The sequence below is a fragment of the Macrobrachium nipponense genome, chromosome 10, assembly GCF_015104395.2.
Source record: "Macrobrachium nipponense isolate FS-2020 chromosome 10, ASM1510439v2, whole genome shotgun sequence".
NCBI lineage: Eukaryota > Metazoa > Arthropoda > Malacostraca > Decapoda > Palaemonidae > Macrobrachium > Macrobrachium nipponense.
In genome coordinates, this window is record NC_087204.1 from 54356735 (window position 1) to 54384309 (window position 27575).

The following is a 27575-nucleotide window of genomic DNA, read 5'->3' on the forward strand; positions in this document are numbered from 1 at the left end:
TAAAATATTAAGTGAAACGATAACACAATACAAAATTTAGTGAAATGATAAAGGAGATGATTTGATAATGGAAGAGACCATGTGCTGGCTCCGACGAGAATGGTCAGGGTAGCCAATAGTCAAGTCAAAGGGGAAAATGAAGGCGAGAAACAGAAATAGCAGAGGAAAGTTGAACAATAATTTTACGGTACATAAAAAAATTTTCAACAAATGGATTTCAAAACAAGTAAATCAGGTTTTCCGTCCGGTCGTGTACTTGCAATTATTTGAGAAGTAACTATCCAAGATACAGAATTCGCTTACAGAAATAAAAGTTTCAGGCTCCGTTACGGGCGGCGATGCCTACTTGTCTTCGGGGTGGAGAAAAAGGAACGAGGAAGAGACTTCTTCTTGGTCTTAGGAAAGTTTTTAAAGGTTGGGGCAACAACATCTGTAAATTCCTACAACGCCGCACTAACCTAGGGCACTTAGCAAGGGAGCGCACATTCTTGAGGAAAAAATGGAAATTTTTCAGCGATTGAGTTAAAATAGATAAGACTTAAATCCACTCCTGAGAGAGAGAGAGAGAGAGAGAGAGAGAGAGAGAGAGAGAGAGAGAGAGAGAGATTCTAGTAATTTATTCTGAAGGATACTGATTTCTTAGGTTAAAAAAAACTTTGTTTACAAAAAACTTTGTTTATAAAAGTAAGACTAAAGTTACTGATGAATCAAATCCGCAAAATAGGAGAGACAAGTTCCCTTAGCGAAGTAAACGAACTATATTCAGGAGAAATGATGCAACAACAACCAAAGAGGGGTAAACCTTTTCCTGTGCTGGAAAGGCTCCACGCATCTAAGCTTCCGAATTCGGTAAGGTACATCAACAAGTTATTTCAGTCAAGTCTAAAGTCTTTTGCAAGCGTTATTAACATTAGAAATTTCTTGTATTCCACAGCTAAAACGGGTGAGAAGCTTGTTGTCAGCCTTCAAATAACACCGGTCTATAATTTTTAATGCCTTTCTGGACTATATATTTTCTTGGAGAGGTTTGAGATCTCTGAGAATAAAAGGAAAAATCTCACAAAGAAAATCTAATATGCTATTTTTGGAAAGAAAAATACCAAATTAGACTTAATGGATTGCGAAAACGCCAAAAAGAGGGGGTAAATGACAGGATCCGATAGTTTACATTTGAGTGGGGATTCTACAATGAAATATAAAGTTCTTAAAAAGATCAGAAGACGAAATTTTACGTCTACAGAAGAATTTCAAGGATTTAATGTAACAGGACAAGATTTTAAGAATTGCGGAAAGTTCTAAATGCCGAGAAAAAGGAGCCTTTGAAACAAAATACTCCATATTATGACAACTAAAGGAGGTATCTGGGTTTATTATAATAATCTTAAATGATAGCATGTCCCTCAGAGGAAAAAAAATTATGGAGATTTTAAAAGGGAGGTACACTACGCGGCTTTTGACAGAAATCTAAGAACTGGAATGGGATAATCACGAATGGAAAATGATTTTCTTTAAAGGAAAGGTAATGAAAAAATATGAAGACTAAGAATTATCAGTCATAAAATGTATTCATTCCTATGGAACAAGTACTTGATTAGGAATCTTACACAGACAAGAGTGAAAATGAAGACATATTAATACAAAATAAAGACTACCGGAAACAACAAAATAAAAAATTATACAAATTAGCAGGTCACCTTCAATCGTGAAACACGGTAAAAGAAACAGGGAGACCAGGTCTGCCAAGCAGGGCACTGCAGTCTTAGCTTGGATACCTACAGATATGTTCAACACCTAGTGATGGGTGACTACGTTAAGCCCCTGAGATAACCCAAGTTCCTTCAAGATCTCCCGTCATCTAGGCGCGACATTACTGGAAGATGCTGTGCTCCAACAACTGTTCAGAGTCTGTGTGCGATGCTTACAGGTGCAATTTATTTCTTACTCAAGTTCGTAATTTTTTTCCCACAAAACGTGACTCCAGTAATTGTGGCCTTAAAGAAGAGCAGAAAACATTAACAACTGAAATTGATGGATTTGAATATTTCACGACCAATAATAGGCTGCACCTGGCAGTATACGGGCCAGTTTATCCCCAGTAGAAACAGATTTCAAAGCAGCTACAAAAATATCATTGCATCGTTGCATGTCATTACTTCTATGCATTCATTCCCAAGACTTGATGAAAAATTTATCCTCCTTTATAAGGTAACGATGTATGCGTACTGTGCGATCATACTCTGCTAAGTCACGTAATATTTAATACAATCCATGAATATAACTTCATTACCATACTATACAATTACCATACTCATGTTATATATATATATATATATATATATATATATATATATATATATGTGTGTGTGTGTGTGTGTGTGTGTGTGTGTGTGTGTAACCATTATGCAACCATTATAAGGAAAATACATTAAGTGACATATTGATACTTGCAGTATATACACGTTTTAGGCCTAAGGGTGAGTGTTTCTCGCTATTATTCTTTCTGGAAAAATAAACCCCACTGAGAGAGAGAGAGAGAGAGAGAGAGATCCGATGAGAACTACACTGAACAGTTTGCTCGGGTTAATAAAACAATACACTAAAACTATTTGGAGTAATAAATTTAACTACAAAATTTCTCACATGACGCCTAGGGCTGTATTCTATCAAAACATTCTCTCTCTCTCTCTCTCTCTCTCTCTCTCTCTCTCTCTCTCTCTCTCTCTCTCTCTCGTTATATTGTATAAAACAATTACCTGGCAGAAATGATTCTCTCGTGATCTATTAAAAGACGCAGTACTGATTTTATTTAAAACACACACACACACACACACACAAAGGTTCTTTTAAAAACCTGCATTAGAGCTTGCTTCTAAGCAACTTACCTTACAGACCTTACATCTTGTTCGGGTTGCCCCAGGTCCCTCAGTGTGAGGCACCTCTAATGTCTACCAGAGAGTTGCTAGTACATCTTCCGGTATATTTTGCATCTTCCAATCTTGGATGGTCTGGGATGCAGTTTAGATATTTGTCGAGCTTATTCTTAAACACATCTACGCTCACTCCTGATATATTCCTCAGATGAGCTGGCAACGCATTGAATAGACGCTGCATTATCGATGCTGGTGCGAAGTGGATTAATGTCCTGTGTGCTTTCCTTATTTTTCCTGGTATAGTTTTGGGCACTATTAATCTACCTCTGCTTGCTCTTTCTGATATTTTTAGTTCCATGATATTTTCTGCTATTCCTTCTATCTGTTTCCATGCCTGAATTATCATGTAGCGTTCTCTTCTCCTTTCTAGACTATATAATTTTAAGAATTGTAGTCTTTCCCAGTAGTCTAGGTCCTTAACTTCTTCTATTCTAGCTGTAAAGGACCTTTGTACACTCTCTATTTGTGCAATATCCTTTTGATAGTGTGGGTACCATATCATATTGCAATATTCAAGTGGACTACGAACATATGTTTTATAAAGCATAATCATGTGTTCAGCTTTTCTTGTTTTGAAGTGCCGTAACAACATTCCACCCATTTTTTTGCTTTACATTTTGCCAACAGAGTTGCTATTTGATCATTGCATAACATGTTCCTATTCATCATCACACCAAGGTCTTTAACTGCTTCCTTATTTGTGATGGTCTCATTATTAGGTCCCTTATATGCATATAGCTTTCTTTCTCTGTCTCCATAATTTATTGATTCAAATTTATCAGAGTTAAATACCATCCTATTTACCTCTGCCCAATCATATACTTTGTTAAGGTCTCTTTGTAGAGCGTTCCTATCTTCATCACAAGTAATTTCTCTACTTATTCTTGTGTCATCTGCGAAACTACTCACTACCGAATCCTTAACATTATTGTCTATGTCTTCAATCATAATAACAAACAGTATTGCAGCTAACACCGTACCTTGCGGCACACCGGATATTACCTTGGCTTCATCCGATTTCTCGTCGTTTGCAATAACTATCTGTTTTCTGTTGTGTAAAAATTCTTTTAACCATCTTCCTACTTTATCCACGATATTGTGTTTTCTAATTTTCTTCGCTAATATATTATGGTCTACTTTATCAAAAGCTTTTGCAAAGTCTAAATAAACCACATCTGTTTCATTTCCGCTTTTCATATTTTTGAATATGTTTTCACGGTGGACTAACAGTTGGGTTTGTGTACTTTTTCCGGGTACGAAACCATGTTGTCCTTTATTAAACAAATTATTTTTTTATTAAATGTTTCATAATATTTTTCTTCATTACCCTTTCATACACTTTCATAATATGTGATGTTAGACTCACAGGCCTATAATTACTTGCCTCTAGTCTTGATCCACTTTTGAAAGTAGGGGTAATATATGCTAATTTGTGCTCATCATATATCTTGCCTGTATCTACACTTTGTCTTAATAATATTGCAAGTGGCTTTGCGATAGAATGAACTACTTTCTTTAACAAAATAGCAGGAATTCCATCAGGCCCTGCAGCAGCTCCATTTTTAATTTCATTAATAGCCTGCACAATATCAGCTTCATTAATATCTATGTCAGCTAAATATTCACTATAGGAGACCTATTTTCGATCCCCTTACTTCTATATCATTATCTTCATTATCTATTCTAGGGGTGAATTCTCTCTTATATCGTTCTGCCAGTATGTTGCAAATTTCCTTTTTTCATTCGTTAATCTCCCTTCAATTCTCAGAGGGCCTATTTCTATTCTTCTTTTATTCATCTTCTTCGCATATGAGTATAATAGTTTGGGGTTTTGCTTGATATTTAATAGGGTTTTTTCTTCCAAGTCCCGTTTTTCATTTTCTTTTGATTGTATAATCTTTTGTTCTGCATTTTCTATCTTACTTTTTAGTTCTATAACTTTCCATGCATTTTTTTTCTTTTGCAAGACCTTTTTTCCACTTTCTGATTTTCTGGAACAAGATCCTTCTGTCTCTTGGTATGCATGAATGATGTTTACTTTTCTTCTTCGGTATATATTTTTCCACTATTATCTCCAATATTTTATTTTATAATATCTCCGTATTTACCCTTATGTCATCACTTACGAAAATGTTATCCCAATCTTTGTTTAATTCTTCATTAATTTCTGACCATTTTATATTTTTACTGTAGAAGTTGTATTTTCCATATCCTTCCCACTTTTTCATTTCTTGCTTATCTCTATTTTCACTTGCTTTGGAATGAACTGTTAATTCTATGACATTATGGTCTGAAATACTCGCATTATAAACTATTATTTCTTTAACATAATTCATCTCGTTCACAAATACTAGGTCTAAGCACCGAAGAAAATTCCGGAATAAGACAAAAGCAAAGAGGCGAGAGGAGAGAGGAGAGAGGAAGTGGAGAAGAGAAGCAAGTGAAAATCACACCGCCCGAATTCTGCACTTAATCACGTATACCGCAGAAACACTCCTCTCTGGACATCCGCCGGAGAAGCACAAGTTTTCTTTGTTTCGTCGTTTTTCTAATCGAGAGGACGTGAAGGAAAAATGGTTACCAAATATACAATAAAATTTCATCAAGTTTTCGTTCTAAAACATTTGAATTCATAAACACACCTTAAACATCGGGTACCTTAGCCGAAACCGGTGCATCTACGTACCATATACTGGCGTAGTTTCACTTATCGGAGACTTTTATTAAACTCTACCTGACACATAAGCAGGAAGTGCAGACCTGGCACAACTCAAAATGAACCTATACTGTTGAAAATATTAGAAGCCCTCTCACGACTAAAGATTGTGGTCTAGACGCCATCTTGGAAAATGGCGGCCAATTTTAGTTTTTTCGGCATTCAATTCTAAACTGCTACAACAACACAAAAGTTTCTAATATTCAAACTTATTACTCATAAAAAGTTGACTATTTTTGGTAAAAAAAACTTTTTGAAGGTCAAAGATTGAAAAAAAATAATTCATTTCACGAAATCAAATTAATGATATATATGTATATTAATTCTCCTTATTTTGAAATATTTACACTCACCCAATTCTGTACTCAGGGTCATGTAGATGCAATTCAAGGGATTTTTTAAAGAGTTACTTGGCGTTATCCACGAAGGTGTCACAAAATTCAAAAATTGATTCTGCCTTCAGTACATGCAACGGTGCAATGATATTTTTATAGCTGCTTTGAAATCTGTTTCTCATGGCGATCAACTACCTATTATTGGTCGTGAGATATTCAAATCCATCCATTTCTGTTGTTTATGTTTTCTGCTCTTCTTTGAGGGCACAATTACTTGATTCACAATTACTTAAGTCACGTTTCCGTTACGTTTTGTAAGAAAAAAATTAGAACTCGAATAAACTATTGACAATCTGATAGTTTTCTATCTCTATAATTATAGTTTATAATCAACTCTATCATATTGGAGAGTGACATACAAGTAAAAAAAATTTATGTTAATTATACATTCCATGAAATTTTTAGTCTTTTAATTTAATACTTACAGTTTACCAGTAAAATTTCGACTAAGAAATTCTCACAAGCAGTTCCTTTATATTCTTCACACATCTCTGAGCAGAGCATATTAAATTGTCTGCACTTTCCATCAATATTCTCTACCATCCATAATCATGTCTCTTGAAATGCGAGATTTTCTGTAGGGAGTTTTGGGTAGCCTACCTGATTTGAAATAGTCACAATTTGTGCCAACTTTCCTAATAATGGGGGACATCTGAAGATGAATTGACCTGACGTTACACATTCTATTTGCCAAGTGCATGAAATTTACATAAGCCATCAAGGGTGTGTGTGTGTGTGTGTTTTATTATCTCCATTACTGAATACCAACTGTCCGAAGGCACCAGGTTCAATGGTTAATTGCGGGCTATTAACTGCGGCTCCTTTGAGAGAGGAGATTGTCAATTACAAGTCTTGAATAAACAGGGGCTGATATCTGCAATAAAAAAATCGACTGCTTGATAATCTTTTTCGAGCGATTCTCTCTGGTGCAAATTAAATGCTAAAAGCTATAAAAAGAATAGCGGAGCTAGATTCTCGCCTCCATCCTTCATATCATAAATGTTCAGGAATACTCTGCCATCATACACTATTTTACATTTTTGCAGCTGTTTGGACAATGCGTAGTCGTTCCCTGGACTCTTCAGTTTTCTTTCCAGCTGGTGGTCGGTGTAAAGGCCTTCGTGGTCATCTCCTGAGACTTCAATTGCATCCTTTCCTTCCCCACGCTCAGAGTCTACTGGCACTCACAACTGCTTTCAAAATGTTCCAAACGGTTTCTGAAGGTAGAAAAGACCAATGGAACTTCTTGATGGCCTACTGATTACTTTTTCTGCAGTACAATTTAATGTGACGAAGGAATTAAAGCGATAATGACCTTCCACTGCTACTAAGTCAGTGGTCTTTGCAACATACGAGTAAATCTCCTGTGCCCACTAACTCTGCATTGTTCACATATTTTACAAATTTAATGACGAAATTCTATAGTGGCTATTTTAAATACAATAAACCACAATTTGTAAGGAAATTTTATATCAGAAGACGCACTTGCTCTCTCCCTTCACCTTAAAAAGATATCTCCGAAACCGAACGCTGCTGAATATAAAATTTTGAACTGAATATAAAATTCAGGCCACAGGCCACGTACCGGGGCTTATGAGGTCATTCAGCGCTGAAAATAATGTTGAAACAATTGTAAAGAGAAGGTGGAAAGTAAGATGGAAGTAAGTAAATATGAACGGAGGTTTAGTAAACGGAATGAAAGGGGCTGCAGCTAGGGGCCGAAGGGAAGCCGCTTAACGTGTCCTGACGTGCACAACCCCCGTAGTCTTTTAAATACTGCAGATATGCTTTCCTTTGTTATGTAGTTTTTCAAACCAATTTGTGCACAGGCTCTATTTCTAATTGATATTAAATTTATAATCACCTGTCTCTTCGCTGCTGAACATTTATCGGACATAATAAGAAATTACCATGATATAGCTTAATTTGAAAATTATATAATAATAATAATAATAATAATAATAATAATAATAATAATAATAATAATAATAATAATAATAATAATAATAATAATAATAATAATAATAATAATAATAATAATAATAATACATTACTTAAGAATGCTAAATATAAATTTCATCTATTTTCCTTCTGTAAAATAATTGTGAACGTCGCAAATAATTTTATTACAGTATAATGTTTTCTAAAAACAAACCTTTTTGAGATGTGCACGTATGTATTCACAATAAAAGAAAATCCAATTCTCTGATCATACTCAAATTTCTTCTTTACAAAAAACTTGACGACACAAACAAGATCAGTTTTTTGCGAGGACTAATCTTTAACCAAGGTGAATGAATCTCCTTAGCTGTCGCGGGGTATAAAGTGTTAAAAAAATAAAATAAAATTCGGCCCCATTTCCCAAGACAGCGGCTGGACCTCAGCTCGGATTTATAGGGACTTTTAATATGTTTAAAAGACGGACTTGAATGAGAAATATGGCAACTGTCCACTTCCCGCTAATTTGTTATGACGCTTGATGTTTTTAGCCTCAAGTTCTTAAGACTGTACAGTCGTAAGGATCCTTCATTCGTAAAATAGTTTGTTGTTTTAATTGATAAACTTTATCATTTAATTCTCAGCTGGAGTTATAACACTGATTATTTGATCCGAGTAAACATCTAAGGTACTGTACCCCATCCTGGCAATGCCTTAGGAAAGCCAGCCTAATTACCGTCCAGGGGTGAATGAAACTATTCTTCCCTAAATACAACGGTCCATAAAACCAATATGTGCCATGTTTGATAAATCATCAGTCAATAGATTTGCAATAAGTGATGCTTATGATAAATTACCAGTCAGTGGTATGAATTTATGGCTAAACTTTGCCAGCAATGTAGAATGCTTAGTATGGTTTGAGTACACTTACAAAGGAAGGAAGCACATTGCACTTTCTGTTGGATTTAAACTTCCCTCAAATTTCCATCAATGTCGAGCACTCATTTTCGTTCTTTTTGCTGTTCGGGAGTTATCGGAAGTGTAAGATATGTGATTCTATCCAGAAAGTATACCACTTAAGGACCGATGTCAATAAAAATAGACACGTGCCATTTAATCTAGTCTTCTTGCGTGGAGAGTTTCATAATGTAATTTTTTTTCACATAAAAACAATGACAATAATATCCTCGCTAAAATGATTTACTGTTCCTATTTCTACAGCTCGTTTATCAGCGGCACTTTCCATCTTCTAAAAAGCGTTTAGCTTCGCCTGAGGGTTCGCACCACAAGTCGGTCACACTGACAGAAGCTGATTCCATTTCCCATTTCCCTTCAGTATTACTGAATTGTTTGCATCGTTCGTTTTTCATGCGATGCTCAGTCATAACTGAGCATATGTCAGACTTTATTATGACGATGAACTGTGGCATGTAATTGCCGGGTCATCATTTTGGTATTCATAAGACGGGGTTTTCGCTCTCCTATTTTCTCGGCTTGCATTCCATTGGCCAGCTCTCACTTTCCTTCGATTTTCAGTTTTTGTCGCCTATATTATCGACACTAACTTCAGGTTACAAGATTCAACAAAAATTTGAATGAACTTTAGGCGGAAAATTTAATAATAGCAAACAAAAGTCAAGGCAAAAGAATGATAAAAATACAAATAATCGAGAATTTTAAAATGAAATTTCATTGGTGTTAATCCATACACCTAGATGAGTTACCAAAACCAAGTAAGTCGCCACTTTAATACAGAAGAGACTTGTGTCAATCGGAACACAAGTGCAACTGGAAGCAATAAAATACGGATTGACTTTCAGTTCAATACATAAAAAGCAAATTCAGTAAGGTCAATAGAATGGTTTAGCTTGACTTCATCCCACAGCCCTTTTCTCCACAAAAATTCTTTGGGTACTGCGTTGAACATTTCTAGTCTGTACACAGTCATAATTTCCCTACCTTTATGGCACATACAATGCTTCACATCTGAAGGTTAACCGACCTGAGAAGTCCCTGACCTTTGATAATTTAGCTGAATATTTTCTGACCACCTCATTAAGGAAAGCAATTCATACATCACACCTGATTCGACGAGTAATTTTGAGATCTCAAGTTTAGTTGTTACGCGGCGAATAGATCTCCTCTTTCTTAGTAAATTTATAACCACTTGAGAACTGCGGTTTTTGAAGCTCATACAGAATGTTAAGATCACAGTGCACCGTGAAAGATACCTACACAATATGATGCGTGTTGTGCGCTGTGCATTTACTTGCACATACATTGACACACAAATACATAACTACATACACACAAACACACCATATAAATAAATAAATCAATAAATACACAAACACAAAACACACATTTTACATACATACATATAATAATATATAATATATACATATATATATATAATATATAATATATATATAATATATTATAATATATACAACACACACACACACACGGTTATCTTTGAACTCTGATATGTCCTTAATTGAGCTTATTCCTATCCACCCAGTGGTGACTGGGCCTAAGGACGGCTACGTAATGTGAGAACTCACAAGCTGGTAAAGCGCCTAATCCTATTACTCAATAAATCCGTTTACCTATTCACAAAGCCGTCAGGCGCCTCACATTAACACTAGCTATATTTAGAAGGCTACGCTGACTGCCACGATCTACACATTACAACGATGCCCGAGAGAACAACTGAAAAATGCACATTTTGAGCCCGCACTTTTGGATACATTTAAAACAGGCGCGCTACCATTACGATTCCATCATTTTCCTTCACTCGAAGAAAACAACCACCGTTTCAATTTCACAGGAAAGACTTGAAAAGTCTTAACAGAATAACATCGCCAACGTTTTACCTGCGGGACTACTTTACCTCATCTGACGGAGACACTGAAGAAGGACTATCGAGGAGCACTCAATCCCATAGATGTGGACAGAGTATGGGATGACATCTTGGAGAGGGTGGCCATTTTACCAAACTCTTGACACCTGGGAGGCATTTGCAGGATGCTGCCAAAGGTCTCTTCTCATGTCCGAGTTCATAACTCAAGAATCTAATTATATCAAGATTGTAATTCACGTTTAACTTATTTTCTTTGCGTATATTTGCATACGTGGGTTGATTTCGTTGCAAAGTAAACATCTTCTACTTAGTTTGTTACGTCTTTTTCTCTTTATAGTTTTGTAGTGCCACAACCGAATGACAAAGTTATTCAAATGTTACGGATATGGGATTGCCGCGAGATACTTTCCAAACGTTTAAACTGCTCTGACAGAGACATGTTCCTGCTAGGTCCTACGTTAGGAGTAAGAAATGCTGTATACTACAAATGTCAGTGGGACTAAGTCGCTTCTTATTAAGCTTGAAAGGACAGAGCTCCTGCCATGATTCATAGTGACCGCCAAGAGGCGAGTATTGTAAAGCGCGGAACGCCTCGGCTACATCAACTTCGTAGTGAGATGTCAAAGAAACGAAGGCGGCAACGATATCCGGTAAGATTTGTCTCTACACATGACAAATAAAAGTTCCATACCTTTGGCAGTTCTTCAGGAGAAGGTTGGCAATCAACGCGAGGCACTTCAATTATTAAAAAATAATTAATAAAATAAATTCCCTAAATACCGTTATACTGTATCACACTCCGCGCCCGTGAAGCAAGCATGATGTTTGCACACATTTGTAAATATCACGGAACCTAAGCCCCACCATTGGATTATAAAAGAATACTAACTACCACAGCACTAATAAATATGACAGGTAAATATGACAGGATCATGCCGTCACGCTATCATTCTGATGGACTTTGTGTCAATCGATAACTGACCGAGTACTCAAAATCTGCTCGTTCCAGTTAAGAGATATGACAACTCTCTCTCTCTCTCTCTCTCTCTCTCTCTCTCTGTACCCTTTAGAACAGTGGTTCTCAACCTTTATATGACCACGCCCCCTCTAAGAGTCGGTCCTTCTTTCCACGCCCCCTTTGCATATGTGAGTAAAATTCCCTCCCAGACTTGAAAAAAAAGAGACTCTAGGAAAGTAACGTTATAAGGCGATACTTTTGCATTTTTTCATAAACTTCTGAATATTAGTTCCTCACTCTTGTTAAGAGAATAACGAATATAATTAAAGAATTTTTTATTCACTTTTCCCTAGGGCTCGCGCCTTCCATGGAAATTGCCCCCCAGGTTGAGAACCACTGCTTTAGAAACTATATCAATTAACACTGGCTCTCATGAAATGTAATACTCCTTTAAATACTGACAAGTATTCCAGCCAAAGGGAATTCACGCGATATTTCATTTTATAATATAATGCCGTTCCAGCTCCGCAGGTGTTTGAAATCAGACACTTTTCCTCAGCTTTGTTTTGAAATGTCAGAGGGGAATTTTGTAAATCATAAAAGAAGATTGTTTTGTTTTTGTTTGTATGGTGTTTTTACGTCGCATGGAACCAGTGGTTATTCAGCAACGTGACTTCCGTACCACGTCGAGAGTGAACTTCTATCACCAGAAATACACATCTCTCCCACTGTAATGGAATGCCCGATAATCGAAATCGCGGCTACCGAGGTGGCACGCCAACACCATCCCGACCACCCCAATAATAGTACAGGCAACAAATGGTATTCCGTTAGCATTTTTCAAAATACAAATATTAGAATCTTCAGACATATAATTAAAATAGACACAAGAATAAGGATAAAAAAAAACTAGTTTTAACAGCATGCCTCAGAAAACATCGGAGTACCACAATGTTGACTTCCTTATAGAGCTAATTCTACTTACCTAAATATAGTTTCTTTACTTGAAATCAATTATTGAAGAGATTCATAAAACAAGAGAAAATACAACAAAATCATCATAGCCGTCACGAGTCTTAGTCGTCTATCTCCTTAAGACTCTTTATTATTCTATACAAATATACTTTCAGAAAAAAAAGACCCTTCGGACAAGCTTACGATCAAAATGAGTTTACAAAGGAAGATGAGTGACTGTAAGGAAACATGTAAATGCAAGATATAATGAAGCAAAAGAAAAAGATAAAAAGATGCACTGCAGTTTCATGGAGTCAACGTCTAGAGCACGAGTGATCCTTTCAGTTAGTGTTATCAAATATAATAATGTTTCTGCGGCGAACACAACTCGTGTAGAATAGTAGTTATGCCTTTTCCTGTTACTTATTCTTACCACGTTTGCACATTTCACGTCAAACTCAAACACATGAAGGAAAGTTGACTGAAATAAGCAAACAATATGGTAAAATTTTTCTGCTGTTATTTCTATCGTTATCCACGAGATCTGGATTCGTTCCAAATGGAGATATGCAAGAGAATGCAAAGCTCACTCCAAATATTTGGTTAGATATGAATATTATACACTAGATTTACTCATGAGATAATCTTTAGCATGACTAAGTAAACAACAGTTACTAAAACCATTCACAGAACATCTATAAAGCAGAATATCAGGCCCCCAATAATGTGAACACACTTATTAACCCGTCCCATTCGTCTGGCTGTATATGGAAACATACTTCTTGGCTTTGCGCCCATTTATCTGACAAATAAAATAACGACCACTTACTGATGACGAAGTTATGGTCCATAACTGCCTCTTACACAGAGCTCCAAGCCAGATGAATCTAAGCTACAGTAGTATACTTATCAAAAGAAGTCAATCTAATTTCGTCCTTGTTCAAGTCCAAACGTACCTCAGCGACAGCATAAATACAACAGTCGCTTTTTAGAAACAATTGACTATTGGTCGGATAATATTAGCTGTCGAAGCACAAACTTTTACATGAAAAGTGGATGTTTCATTAATACCAATGAGATTCCGATATGTCACAGTTTATTCTCAGTAACGTCATGATGTCACATCAACAGGCTATTCTTCACATTTGTCTTGGCAGTGCAAGAAAACTTCAATGGACAGTGCTGTATAAAAAGTGTATCAAATATAAACAGTTATATAGTACTGCATGGTCGCATGAAGTGTACTGTTTATTATTCCATTCCAAGTTTAAGGTTTGCCTTCTTGGTGTTCATAACAACATAGTATTGTTACCCATGATTCAACAGGGCAGGTAAGTCAGCATTACTCAATATGACCATCATAAACTGTAGCTACCGCATGAAACGCTTCATCTCTCCTCAGTATTTGGTGGGACAAAACTTATAACTTTCAACCGGTTGAATATCTCCGAAATGGTTTTTCTTAAAGAAAGGATACTGTAATATTCTAACGCAACTGCAAAGGAAAAGATATGATAATCACCATTTATTACAATTAAAATGTTCTTTGCCATTTCTCTAAAATCCATTTTTCTTCTTCTGACATCTGACGATCGTAAATTTTACAACACACACAAAACAATTATTAAAACGTAATGACACGTGTACGTTCAGCCATACCGGTGGAGTAAAACAAGTATTGGAAAGGCTATGCCTGGATACCCAAGATAAAAGTTTACGACGTTGTGTGTGGGTGGGTGTGTGTGTGTGTGTGTGTGTGTGTGTGTGTGTGTGTGTGCGTGTGCGTGTGCGTGTGTGTGTGTGTGTGTGTGGGGTGGGGAGGAGGAGGAGGAGGAGGAGGAGATTGCCGACGTGCCTGCTGAGTATGTAAAGCAACTAACGCTATGAAAGTTTTCGCCACAAGGGACTCACCGCAGATTTCAGCAGATGTAATTTGATTATGGCAATGATATTAAGGTTGTTTTTTTTCTAGATCACCCTCTGTCATGGGAACGGTTTAACATATATACATATATGTGCATGTATGTATGTATGTATTCAGACCGAACAGAATTTTACATTGCACAGAAATACTTTACAATCCGTCCATTCCTTATAAAGCGAAAAATAATTAAATAATGAATAATAAGGAAGGAAATGCCGAAACGGAACAAAGGCAAAACGAAAGAACGTTAGACTTAGTATATCATCTCTACTCCTTTACGGAAAAAAGAAAAAAAAAATGGGAAAAAAAATTCTAAATGACAGGTAATTGAGGGATTTAGATTTCGCTGGGTTCCGGCTAAGCAACTATGGAAGATAGAGTGGTCACCTTTAAAGTAGGATCCCAAAGGAAATGGCCGATCCTTTAGGGGTTCCTTTATTCTCGTGACACATCCTTGTGTCTGTCGTCCTAATGAAGAGTCCTCTGAGCCCTTACTGAAATGACGAGTTTCTTTACCACGGAGCGTCGTTCTCATCATGGCCCTGTTTATGCATATTCTGTTCACGACCTCCTCATCTCTTGAAAAGAAAAAACCATCTGCGGACTCAAATCCGTGTGTTACCCATGACGACATTTTTACTTTTCCACTCAAAACTGTCAATTTCCTTCTTGACTGGTATTATAGCTACCATTCATCAGTATAACGTCATACTGGTTTGGATGGAAAAGGCTTACGAAAAAAAAAAGTTCAGAACCAGGCTAAAATGGGCAATATATAACGTTTCGGTGAGCCCTGTTTTCGCTCAATCGACCTCCATTCTACTCTTCATCTTCCTGATTTGCATTCCGTTGTTACCAGTACCACAGTGACAACATTTGCTGAGTAATGATAATTGTACAATCCACACCTTCGTAATGGAATCCTGCATCTTTAGCGAATGATAATTCTACAATCCACACCTTCATAATGGAATCCTGCATCTTTAATGAATGCAACCCATTTTAACTTTATCCACAATAAAATCTGCTAAGATTTCCTCGGCTAGAAGATTCGCTACTGTTTCTGTCGACAGCTACAGCTTCTGAACTATCTCATAACCGAATGGTAGCAGCAACTGTTCTCTAAACTGACCTTCTCCGCAAAAAATCAAATGAGGAACAATACACATTTTCCTACCTTCAAATCATCTCAACGAAAATATATTTCCTATAAATACATACATTTTCTGCGTTTTAGTGTCACGAACAACATTATTTCATTTCATGACTTCTGTGAAAGTAAGTAAAGGAGATGTCCCATGAATAATATCAATCGAGATGTCTCATGAATAACATCAATCATTTCCACAATTATTTTTCCAGGAATGGTATAAATATAATCCTCTTTGGCAAGTTCACGCTGAAGCTACTTCCCAGAGAGACCCTTTTAAATGTAAATTGGAAATGTATATAAAACTACAATAACCACTGAAGAATTAATTCATGTTGTAAATGGGAGAATTGACTCATGTTATCCAGTAACGTTTGAAACGATTATATATAAATGGCAATTTTGGTATCGAGCAATAAAAAGAAATGTATACACTTTAATGAAAAGAAGTTAAATGAAGGGCATTCCAGCTCGTTGTTTTGAGAAAGATGAAATAGAAAAAGTTTCTTAACATCTGAGAACAGAGATGACGCGCAAATGTGTGTGTGTGTGTGTGTGTGTGAGAGAGAGAGAGAGAGAGAGAGAGAGAGAGAGAAGAGAGAGCTCTTGTCAGTAAAATTTGTTTTTATTCTGAGTAAATGTTAAGTTGTGCAATTGCCCGACAACGGTTCAGACGGTTAATTAACTAATTTCACGAATATGCGCGGCTTTATTTTTAACAGCTAATTCCCCGCAACACTGACTTTACCGGCCTATTTCTCGGATAATATTTGTGAGCTCCATTTCAGGCCCTGTCAATCTTTCCATTTCAATTGAGCGCAAACAAATGTCTACACCCTATCAATCTCGTCTCCTGCTTTCACTTTCAACTTTGGCTTCTACAAAATTAACATCAGATCCATCAAACACGCTCTTGCATTAAGGTCACATACGTAGGTCAGTGACTATAATAACCACTTTATCGAACAACATCACTACGTCAGTTAAGTTACCCGTTCAATTTCGCTTCATCAGTGACCACTCTCCTTGACATGACCACATTGCCCAGTTCAGTTCACAAACAACTTCAGTCCTTCTTATCAATATCCTTCTACATAACCTCTATCATTATGACCAAATGCACTCATCGTTCTTCCTATTCAAAGTAGTGATCTCAGGGGTAGTTTCTCTGCATGACACAAAACTCCCATCGCTCAAACATCCCCTTGAGCGCAGCCTGATGCAGTAAATAATACTAAATCTCACTAGAAAGTCTTTCTATTACTTGAGTAAGGCCGCTTCTCTCACATGTTCCGTGGTTGTTCCAACATATACGTGGGTAAGGGCTTGTAAATATGCCCATTTAAATGCATCATTTAAGCACGGTAAGCACTATATTTAACCATATGAGTTAGAGTCATTCAATATCAATATATTTTGTAATATTTGGACCAAACCAAAAACTTTTCATTTCTCTAAAGTGAACTGTTATCACTCACTTTAGTTCTCCCTGTTCTTAACAAGCTATATCAAAGGACACATAAGGTAATGTCATTTTTCTTGTACAGGGTAGTCAAGGGTCGGAAATTCGATGTTGAACATCTTGTATGTATGTATGTATGTATGTATGTATGTATGTATGCATGTAATATCTGGTCAAAAATGAAATTAGAGAGCACATACCAAATGTAAACATCAGTCAGTGTTCACCACTTTCAAGGAGTCCTCCAAATAAGCGTCACGGATTGAGGAGCAACTGATTCCGGCACTCACCTCTGAAACAGAAGAAAAAGAGAACGGATAAATTAATTTGTTTGCGTGTCTGTTTTATTTTCATTTTAGTGAATTAACTTTTGTGTATGAGACCAATCAATCGTTTAGAAACTATAATGTACTCAAGAAAAGTTACTTGTTGACAATTGTTTTGTTGGGACTTCTTCAGAATGTGATTGTGGTTATGTATGTGTTAATATTAATGCACAGCAGCCAGAGAGAATTTTAAATAACTCGGAAAACTGCATACCATAATAGCATATGCGAAAATGAATAGAATTCTTTCGGTGTGCCAACTCTTCTTCTCTTCTCCGAATCAGTTGAATCACCTTCGTGTACAAAAAAAAAATTTCACTTCCAATTTAATTTTTTTACCCCCATTCTTTTTTTTTTTTTTTTACAATACGAACGCACAACTTAACTTCAGGTTCAAGAAACAAAAAACGCTGAAAAAAACGAGAAAAAGTGCACAACTGGCTTCACTTACACGATAATCTCGTCTCTCAAGTCACCGGAACTGCTTCATCAACTACCGCTCGCTAACGATACCGAGGAGGAGGCGACTACGAAGAAGAGAGGAGCGGCGGCCTCCTTACCACAGATATTATTCATCCTAACCTAAGACAACATCCTCCATTTCCTCTCCAACTAAACCTCCACCAAAGAATGCGATGAGGTTATGTGGGACGGGATGGGGGCCTGGGTCATGAATTACTATGGCATGTATCTCAGCACCGGAAGTGAGGTTTTTCTTTGACCTGAGTAAGAATGACAGAACCTCCCTTCTTCTGGATGACATAGAGACTAATGTACACAGAACGCATTCATAAAGATACGAATCAAGACTTTCAAAGGGGCACAAATCATTTATGTTGATGAAGAGGTTCCTGAAGCGAAAGGCACAGGCGGGGAAATATAAAGCAAGGGAACTGCTCTAAACAGCACTACACAGCAGCTGGGAACAAGACACCTCGCTGAAAAGTCTCAAGTCTTTCAACTGCAATCGTAGGGGTAAATAAGCCGCAATCATCAGGACAACAAATCTAAATAAAGAGCCCAGTGGAGACTTCCAGTTCCAACGAAAAGAGGAACTTCAGAAATCAATGTTTCACATTCATTTCACAACACGAGATGTATTTTATTAGTGCAAAACCAAGAAGACAACAAATTAGGAAGATAGTGGCTAAAGCAAAAACACTCATCATAAATAATAAAATAAAAACTTAAACCTAGTAGTGGTAACTTATATGCAGATCAGCATTAGCTCAGGTCATTCATAGCACTACTAACACAAAGTAGTTTTTGAAAAACTGATTCTGCACATTTCATTATTTAAAAAATGCTAGCTCTCTACTTCATTGACACTCTCCCACCACTACGAACAAGAGGCCGCTTTATGAAAGCTGGTTTTCTCGAATCACTAGCGAGTTGAGTTGTGTGTGTGTGTGTGCAGGTGTGTTGAGTTGTGTGTGTGGGGTGTTGTGAATAAAAGCGGTGGAGGCCGAACTTCTATTGGGCAATAAACGATGAAAACAAAGGAAAAAAAATTGGTGATATAGACACGTATTAGAAACGTCAGACAAGACACCTGATGGTTGTTAAGAGCAAAATCCTTATTTTCTCCGTCGTCACAATGATGAATCTTGTCAAAGTTCGTGTCATAATGATAACCAGGGAGAGTTAAGAAAAAAAAACTTTACATTTCATACACTGATATTGTTTAGATAATATAGCTTTCATTATGTCTCTATGTATGGCATGATACATTGGGGCCTTCCTACGATCCATACAAGAGATTAAAAGCAATCATAACATGGAAAATATCTACGCTAATCCTTCCGAGGTTTACGGCCATTAAAGTTTTGGAAATATGATCTCGCTGTATGTTTACAGGCTGCCAGGAGATTGATTGCCAAGTGGAGGGATGACACTGAGTGGAGAACGTGCACGTGGTTCCACTCCCATTCTTTTTTTCTACTGCACTGTTCATCGAGGGCCTCCCCTTGAATGTCTGCCTCTTTCCTTTTCCAACCTACTGAGAACACCCCGAAAACAATTTTGTTTTCGATGTTCTTGCATATTACACACTTGCAAGGACGCTGTCCATCTTTGAATTATGGACTGCCCAGGAGCAAGAGTTCGTGCTGGCATATGACCAGTTTAATCTCAGACTCACTGACATCTATGATTGTCATTATTCAACATCTGTTCGCAGGCCCAGAGTCATCCATTCTTTAAGTATTGTTCTACTGCGATCAAACTCAGTTGCAACATTCTTTATTGACTATTTCAAATAGTCTGCTACATAATAATGCAGCCGAACTTCCCTTGGCATCTGTCATACGAAGGGTCTTTGTTGACAGAGATGAATTCTGAACTACCAACTCAAGTGCTTCCTTCATTTTTACAGATAAATTTACATAGAGAAGGTCACATAAATCTCTTCTGTACTCATTCTTCTTCTCTTCTTCTCATGATTCATTTTGGCTGCGTTGTCAGTCTAACAGCCACTTCGATTCGCTTTCTTCTCATGCTTTCCCTTGGCGACCCTGAAACAAACTTGCAAGGAAACGGTCGATGTTTCAACCTTCTCACCCAGACAATTTCTGTGACACCACCGTCTCGGCTATCTTCCGTTATACTTCAATGAATTATCGCTTTAAAAATGGCCCGTATCAGTCTCCTCTACTGTACGCAAGACTCATAAAACCTTCAAATGACCGAGGGAACTAACATTCAAGGATTGAGAATCCCCCCCCCCCCCCCCCTCTCCTCTCTCTCTCTCTCCTCTCTCTCTCTCTCTCTCTCTCTCTCGTATCGGTAGAATTTACAATTACAATGTCAATCTCGCAATGACTTCATGATAAGTTTCACAACTGACCCAGCGTTCTGGTAGATATTTTTGCATTTTTTTTTATTCGTTTTGGAGAGTAGCAAATTGTTCTTGGAAACTCACGTCTCCTTTCTTATTGATTAGCACTCAAGTGGACACAGTCTTCGTGAACTTTTTTCGTAGAGCAAACATCCAAGTTTATTATCTTTTTAACGAAGAGCACAACGTATGCAAGTTCGCCGAAATAAAAATAATTTCCTTCTAACCACAAAATATTTCGCCTTTTTTTCCGAGTAGACTTGCACACACGCACATATGATTGCAAAAGATTGCAAAAGAGTGATCAACCTTGTTGGTTTGAATGTGTCGTCGTCACTGAACCCATTCATGGTTATCGTCGGTGGTTCGAACCCATCAGATCACTATGACGGGGTGCACTGTAGGCATTCCTAAAGGTTCTTTGCAACGGTCCTTAAGCCCATAGCTGCAGCCCCTTTCATTCCTTTTAGTGTACCTCCATTCATATTATCATTTCATCTCTTCCATCTTCCATCCTCTCCTAACAATTATTTCATGATGCATCTGCGAGGTTTTCTCCTGTTACACCTTTCAAAGCTACCACTCTCAATTTTCGTAGGTCCCAGTGATTTTCCATTGCCCTAAACTCTATACTCCACTCCACTATCACCTCCCATCACTTATATATGCATTCACACACAATTATATATGTACATATGTACGTATATATATGAATTTTATTCACTCTCCGTGGCATTTTTATATACAAACATTTAACTACAAATGTCATTTAATATCCAATTCGCTCCACCTCGTAAATAATACAGAAGGGGAACTATAAGTGATGGGAGGTGATAGTGGAGTGGAGTAAAGAGCTTAGGCCAATAGCCAATTACTGGGACCTACGAAAATTGAGAGTGGGTAGGTTTGAAAGGTGTAAATGGAGGAAAACCTCTCAGATGCATCATGAAATAATTGTTAGGAGAGGATGGAAGAGATGAAATGATGAAATATGAATGGAGGTACACTAGAAGGAATGAAAGGGGCTGCAGCTATGGGCCTAAGGACCGTTGCAAAGAACCTTTAGTAATGCCTATAGTGCATCCCGTGACAGCGATCTGATGGGCTCGAACCACCGACGATAACCATGAATGGGTTCAGTGACGACGACACATTCAAACCAACAAGGTTGATCACTCTTTTGCAATCACAATTCCCCCGACTACAGACACCATCAGGGACTGCAACCAGCTGAGGCCACAGAAATCAAACTAAAGAATATGCGGAATACACGAAGCGCTTTCATGTTCTTTCAACACTTTTTCTGAGTACCATGGCAAGGGACTAGCAACTATAATTTAACACCATAAATATGGTGTGAGAATAGGACAATAATGATAATTCAATAATGATAAGTAATTAGCCCCGTGTTACGAACTTAGTAATCAGCTTTCAAGGTGGACATGGGTTGATATGAGTTCTAGATACAAAACGTGAATTCGACAGGTGTATGTACAGAACAGTCGATATCAACTAAGCCGGATAGTTAAAGTGGTAGTCTATTATAGCATCTAAAACAGAACAGTATGGTTCGAATCCTGGTCCGTGCAGAAGCACTTATCAGTTTCAGTTAATATGTGTGTGACTTGAGATTTGTGTGTAATTATATATATATATATATATATATATATATATATATATATATATATATATATATATAGTCAAGTACACCAACATACTTTTTATATTAAAAAACACTATGCCACAAAGGCGTTTAATATCCAGTTCCCCTTGGGTGTACGTTACTCCTGAGGTATAGTGTATTTGATATTAAACGAAATTTGTACCCTGATATTAGTTTGCAAATATATATATATATATATATATATATATATATATATATATATATATATATATATCACATACAAACAGAAAGACTTGCAGGGCGAAGTCGGAAGTGGAGAGCACTCGAGACATGAGCAGAGCAGTAACATATTGCAGGAAGCATAATTATGATAGGGCGCATTAATTTCGCGAGGAACAGCGGAGGGGAGGGAATGGCTGGAGAGCGCCGCACTCACTCCCAGGTTTATCCTTCTTGCCTTCCTCTCGCAGAAGTGGTTATTAACAAGATAAGGAGCTCAAGGTTAATGAAGCCCGAGTCCTCTTCTCCGTCTTTCTCCTTCTTCTTCCCCTCCCCCCTCCTCCTCTTCGTACTCGGCCGGGTTGAACACTCAGGGGTCTCCTCTCCCCTTAACAATGCCACCTCCCTCAATCCCCATCCCGGCCCAACGTCGTCATCCTCGACCCACTTTAATACACTCCCCATCATCCCTACTACCTTACTCAATTTTTCTCTGCTCTCTCTCTCTCTCTCTCTCTCTCTCTCTTTGTATTTGATAGGAATAACCTCCAAACAGCAATTTACAACGTCTTATATAATATAAAAAATGATCCCGGGTAACTGTGCCTTCCTTTCATCTTTACCTTCACACATCTCATGTTACTCGTACATATGATGAAACTTTACTAGATTATACTGGAGCACACTAGAGTGACCTAAACGACGATCAACTGAAAAAAAATGTCAAAACTGGCGTGGATTATAAAGTACGTATAAATTAACCCAGTTACTTTATACTACCTGCGTTGATATATATACATTTTGTCAAATTTGTGAACTAATCAAATAAAACTACAGGAAATACTTCCCAATCATCCCATCTAATAAGGTTTTAAAATTTTGCAATGTTCAAAAAATTCCAATAAAACATTTATTATGATCACATTTCTTTCACAATTAAGGTAAACGTAACCCGGAAATCAATTCAATGGACCGTCAGCGAAAATCAATCTTTATCTGAACAATTATCTAAATCCCGACAATTTCTATTTAAGCCTAAATTGTTATGCTTAACAGTTCCTTAAAGAGCCGCCAGCAAGAGTTACCATAAGAGAAGGGATACAGTGGTCAAAACTGGTTAAAAATGAACGCCAGAAAGAGTAGCTAAACTGGACAGTCTGAATCCTGAAGTCTGAAAATTGAAATAAACTTTTTAGGACATATCTGAATATGCGAACTAAAAATGAGTGTTACTGTAATCAGCTGTTCAGTTTAAGCATCTCAAAGTTCCTTTAAGAAATATGAAAATTTATGAGACTTGAGTACAGGTCTGAAAAGAAGTTCAATTTAGAATGAGAGAACCCAAGGACTAAACTAACGTCGCGCCCTGGGGGAGGGTCATATATTTCCTCATATTCTTAAATGTTAGAATTGTGGTAGTCCTCAGTAGGCAAATTAATTAAGTCTCAGAACAATAGCGCTATTAGACGCTCAGGTATACAACAAAATACCAACTACCAACCTTTATACAAAGCACAACTGAATAAATACAGAAATGAAATGTCAATAAATCATGGGACAATATTGCTCAATGATACCAACTCAATACCTCAAGCCGTATAAGAGACATTCAAAACAATGACGAAAGAAAGAAGCAGGTGGCCCAACTGATTTCAAAAGTCCTCCTTAAATAGTACCTGTTGACATTCTTGGAACAAAATTCATGAACCTCTTTGAAGTCGACAGTTTGTAGAAAAGCTTCGCATTTTTTTCTTACATTCGATAAACTTGACTGCTTCAGATCTAAATATACTTTCATTAACCTGTATTGTCGTCAGTTTTAAACAAATGACCGCAATATGTACTGATTGATTAGGAGCATGATGGTATTGCATACGATCAGAATACTATTCTTATCAACTTCATACATCAAAAATTAAATGTCAAGTCAAGAGAGACAATAAATTTAAATATTTCGCTCTTTATTGAGTTCTCGAGACTTTTCCAGTCTTATGTTCAAAATTCTCGACTGTTCTAGGCTTCCTTACATTTCAAATTTAGTAGTTGGAAGTGATCGGTTAAATACAAAACTGGTATTCCCTATGCAACAAAATGACCTTTTCCGCGTCATAAATACACTTCATAACGTAAGCCCTTTATACTGCGGGATGAAGGTGGTAGGAAATTTAGTTTATATAGATATGGCTTCCTCAGCCAGACTGAGCACATTTCTTCAATCTGGATGTGTTCCTTACTAAAACAATTGTCTGAAATATAGTAATAATAATAATAATAATAATAATAATAATAATAATAATAATAATAATAATAATAATAATATGAAAAAGTACATGTGCAAACATAAGACTAAGACTTATTTTTCCTGTCACACAGGACCATTTTCAATAGACACTAACTTATCCAGATATTATATCCTTCTCACAGATATTGCCGAAAAGGATTTTTTCTTTTATCCAAAACTAACAGCATCTATACAATCATCAAAATTATTCATCAATCAATAAACTGTTTCCAATGTCAGGAAAGTGCTCAACAAGGAGTCCTAAGCACTTTGCACCGAAAGTCAGCACCCAAAACCCTTTCCCCAAGTCCTCTCTCTCTCTCTCTCTCTCTCTCTCTCTCTCTTCACCTTGCCTCCAGTAAACGCTGACTCTCTCTCTTCTACTTTGAGGCAACATCAATTTAGGCACTGCCAAACGTCCAGAAAAACAACTGCAGAAAAACTAAGACAACTTTATCCAACATTCAGCTCAGTACTACTGGTTCTTTTCTTTTGTGTTTATTTATTTATTTATTTTTTTATTTTTTTATCTGTTTACTTATTCATTTATTTACTTTGGTGCGTATGATTATTTAACCCTTTTTAGACATATACGTCTCGTATCGTTTTCAATACAAGTCCTGGTCAAAACGCCAGTGTATTTCAATCATAGTTGTTGGCAATGTTGCGCAAAAAGACTCATTTGGCAGTTGAAGAAATCGAGGAACAGCTGTCTTTACTTGTCCATACACGTTCATCCGCAGACCTACGTATCTTGAATGTAGCGCAATAAGATAAAATGTATCTTCATAAATTTAGTCGCAGAGAGAGAGAGAGATAGAGAGAGAGAGAGAGAGAGAGAGAGAGAGAGAGAATTATGCGATTAAATATGTAACTTTCTAGGTCATCAATTGAATCAAATTTTCTGTAGAAGGGCTTCCTCCGTTTAGGTGGACCTCGAGGTCACCCGAACTGCTCTTCTTCATTTGAGAAACTGCAAAACTAGACTGTGCCACAGTGAAATCGAGAAATAAGTTCTCAAGTCTGTGAAAGATCGTAAACTACGAATCTCTCCTGTCTCCGGTTGCTCCCCATTCTTCCATTTTCTCGTCTCTTTTTTGTTGTATTTTCCTTAAAACTGAACAATATCCCAAACATTTCCAAAGGTCTTCCTAAAAATTGTGAAGAAACCTGACAAGGGAGGCTTTCAGGCATTCACTTCAGGTAGCAATCTTAACAAAGCTCCTCTACAAAGTTAAATGAACACAATAAAATTAGAAAAATAACCCCGAAATAAGTTAAAAATACCTTTGAGAAGAAAAACCTGAGTAAAGAAACCGAAATTACATATTTATATAGGCTTGAAGTAGGATAGATATGTGAAATAAGGGTAAATTATCTTCACTATAAAGAAGCCTGGTTTGTGTTGGCCGTCGGTCCCTCATAAAATAACAAGATGCTATTTCTTCATTGATTTTTTTCTCACAGAGATACCACTTGTAGATGACGATTTTAATATAGTATTTAAATGAAGAAACTTTGGGGCCCAGGGCACGATTCGAACTCGCACCACTTGTTTCAGAATACAGCACATAAATAAAGGACAGACGTTTTTACCGGCCTAAGCTTATATGTTATATCTGTCGAATTCAGATCATTTTACTAAAACTGGAACAGACCCACCACTTACATCATAGTCAAGTGTTTAAGTGTTTATTGCTTTTTAAGCTGAAATATAAATCTAAAATCTATTCGTCAGTTGCTATAAAAAACACGTCTATAACTGGTGATAACGAAACCAGTAGAATCTCTGTCTCTGTGTGTATGTGTGTTGTATATATATATATATATATATATATATATATATATATATATATATATATATATTATATATATATATATATATATATATATATATATATATGCGTGTGTGTGTGTGTGTGTGTGTGTGTGTGTGTGTGTGTGTGTACTATCCTATCTATCTATTATCTATCTATCTATCTATCTATCATATCTATATATATATATATATATATATATATATATATACATGTATATAATACATAGACAGCTACAGATCAATGGGTGCTTTGAAAATTCAATGGTTGTTACATCTTGCTTTCTGCCGTCTGACCTTGCTAGCAATGCCCTTCATAACAATAACAATAATAGTATTCATCTAAATCTAATTAAGGCGACTTTTTGCTGGAAGACGTATAAGGTACCGCTTCCTCGTCCCCTTTCCTCCTCCTGCGGTTGGTTGTTTTGAAAAATATTGGGGTTGTTTTTGTAGCGGAGCTGGATGTGGAGAGGGCGGTGGGTTGGGGAGGGATGGCGGTGGTGGCCATAGCAGTTACGATGGGGACAGGTCAGCCATGTAGCGCCGCTGACCTGCCCGGGGATGGTAGTGTTCGACGGTCGCCTCGGGTGGGGCCTGCACCTTTAAGACTCTCTCTCCTCTCTCTCTCTCTCTCTCTCTCTCTCTCTCTCTCTCTGCGGCCGGCTGTTAGCTCGCTGTAGCTAGGTACCCAATTCTCTTCCACTAAACCCTTTCTCCAGTTTTGTGTTCTTTCTGCTCTTTCTGATGACGCCACTTACGATAAAAATGAGTCCAGTTTTCTACTATTATATTTCTGTCACCTTTGGAGCGACTTTTCGTCCTTTTTTCCTGATATCAGTGTCACCGTCAGCAACAGTAACAACACAGTTGCACACGGAGAGCACTCACACTCTCTCTCTCTCTCTTTCTCTCTCTCTACGGGCGGAACAAGTTATCATGCAACTTCCCTCTTGATACTAAAGCCGATAGCAGCAACTATAGCAATGCGAGTCAGCCTGGGTCTGGATACAGCCCTGCTATTTCGGTCTCCACGTCTCTTTATTCATCAGGCTGGTCATTGTGCTTGCTCTTTTTTACTGGCAATCTTATGAGTCTAAGCACTCAATTTTTCAAAGAAGAGATTTTATTTCACCACAGATTCAGGAGTTATAGAATACACCTGTAGTGACTGATATTTCGT

The 27575-nt window shown here is 37.1% G+C and overlaps 1 protein-coding gene across 2 annotated transcripts in view; it reads right to left on the reverse strand.

Annotated features, from left to right (window-relative positions):
- Positions 1-27575, reverse strand: part of LOC135223624 (D-glucuronyl C5-epimerase B-like) — an 888924-nt gene that overhangs the window by 304243 nt on the left and 557106 nt on the right. For both annotated transcript variants that reach the window (XM_064262234.1, XM_064262233.1), the window contains exon 4: positions 17491-17582. The gene's annotated coding sequence lies outside the window, so the exon portion shown is untranslated. The remainder of the gene's footprint in view (positions 1-17490; positions 17583-27575) is intronic.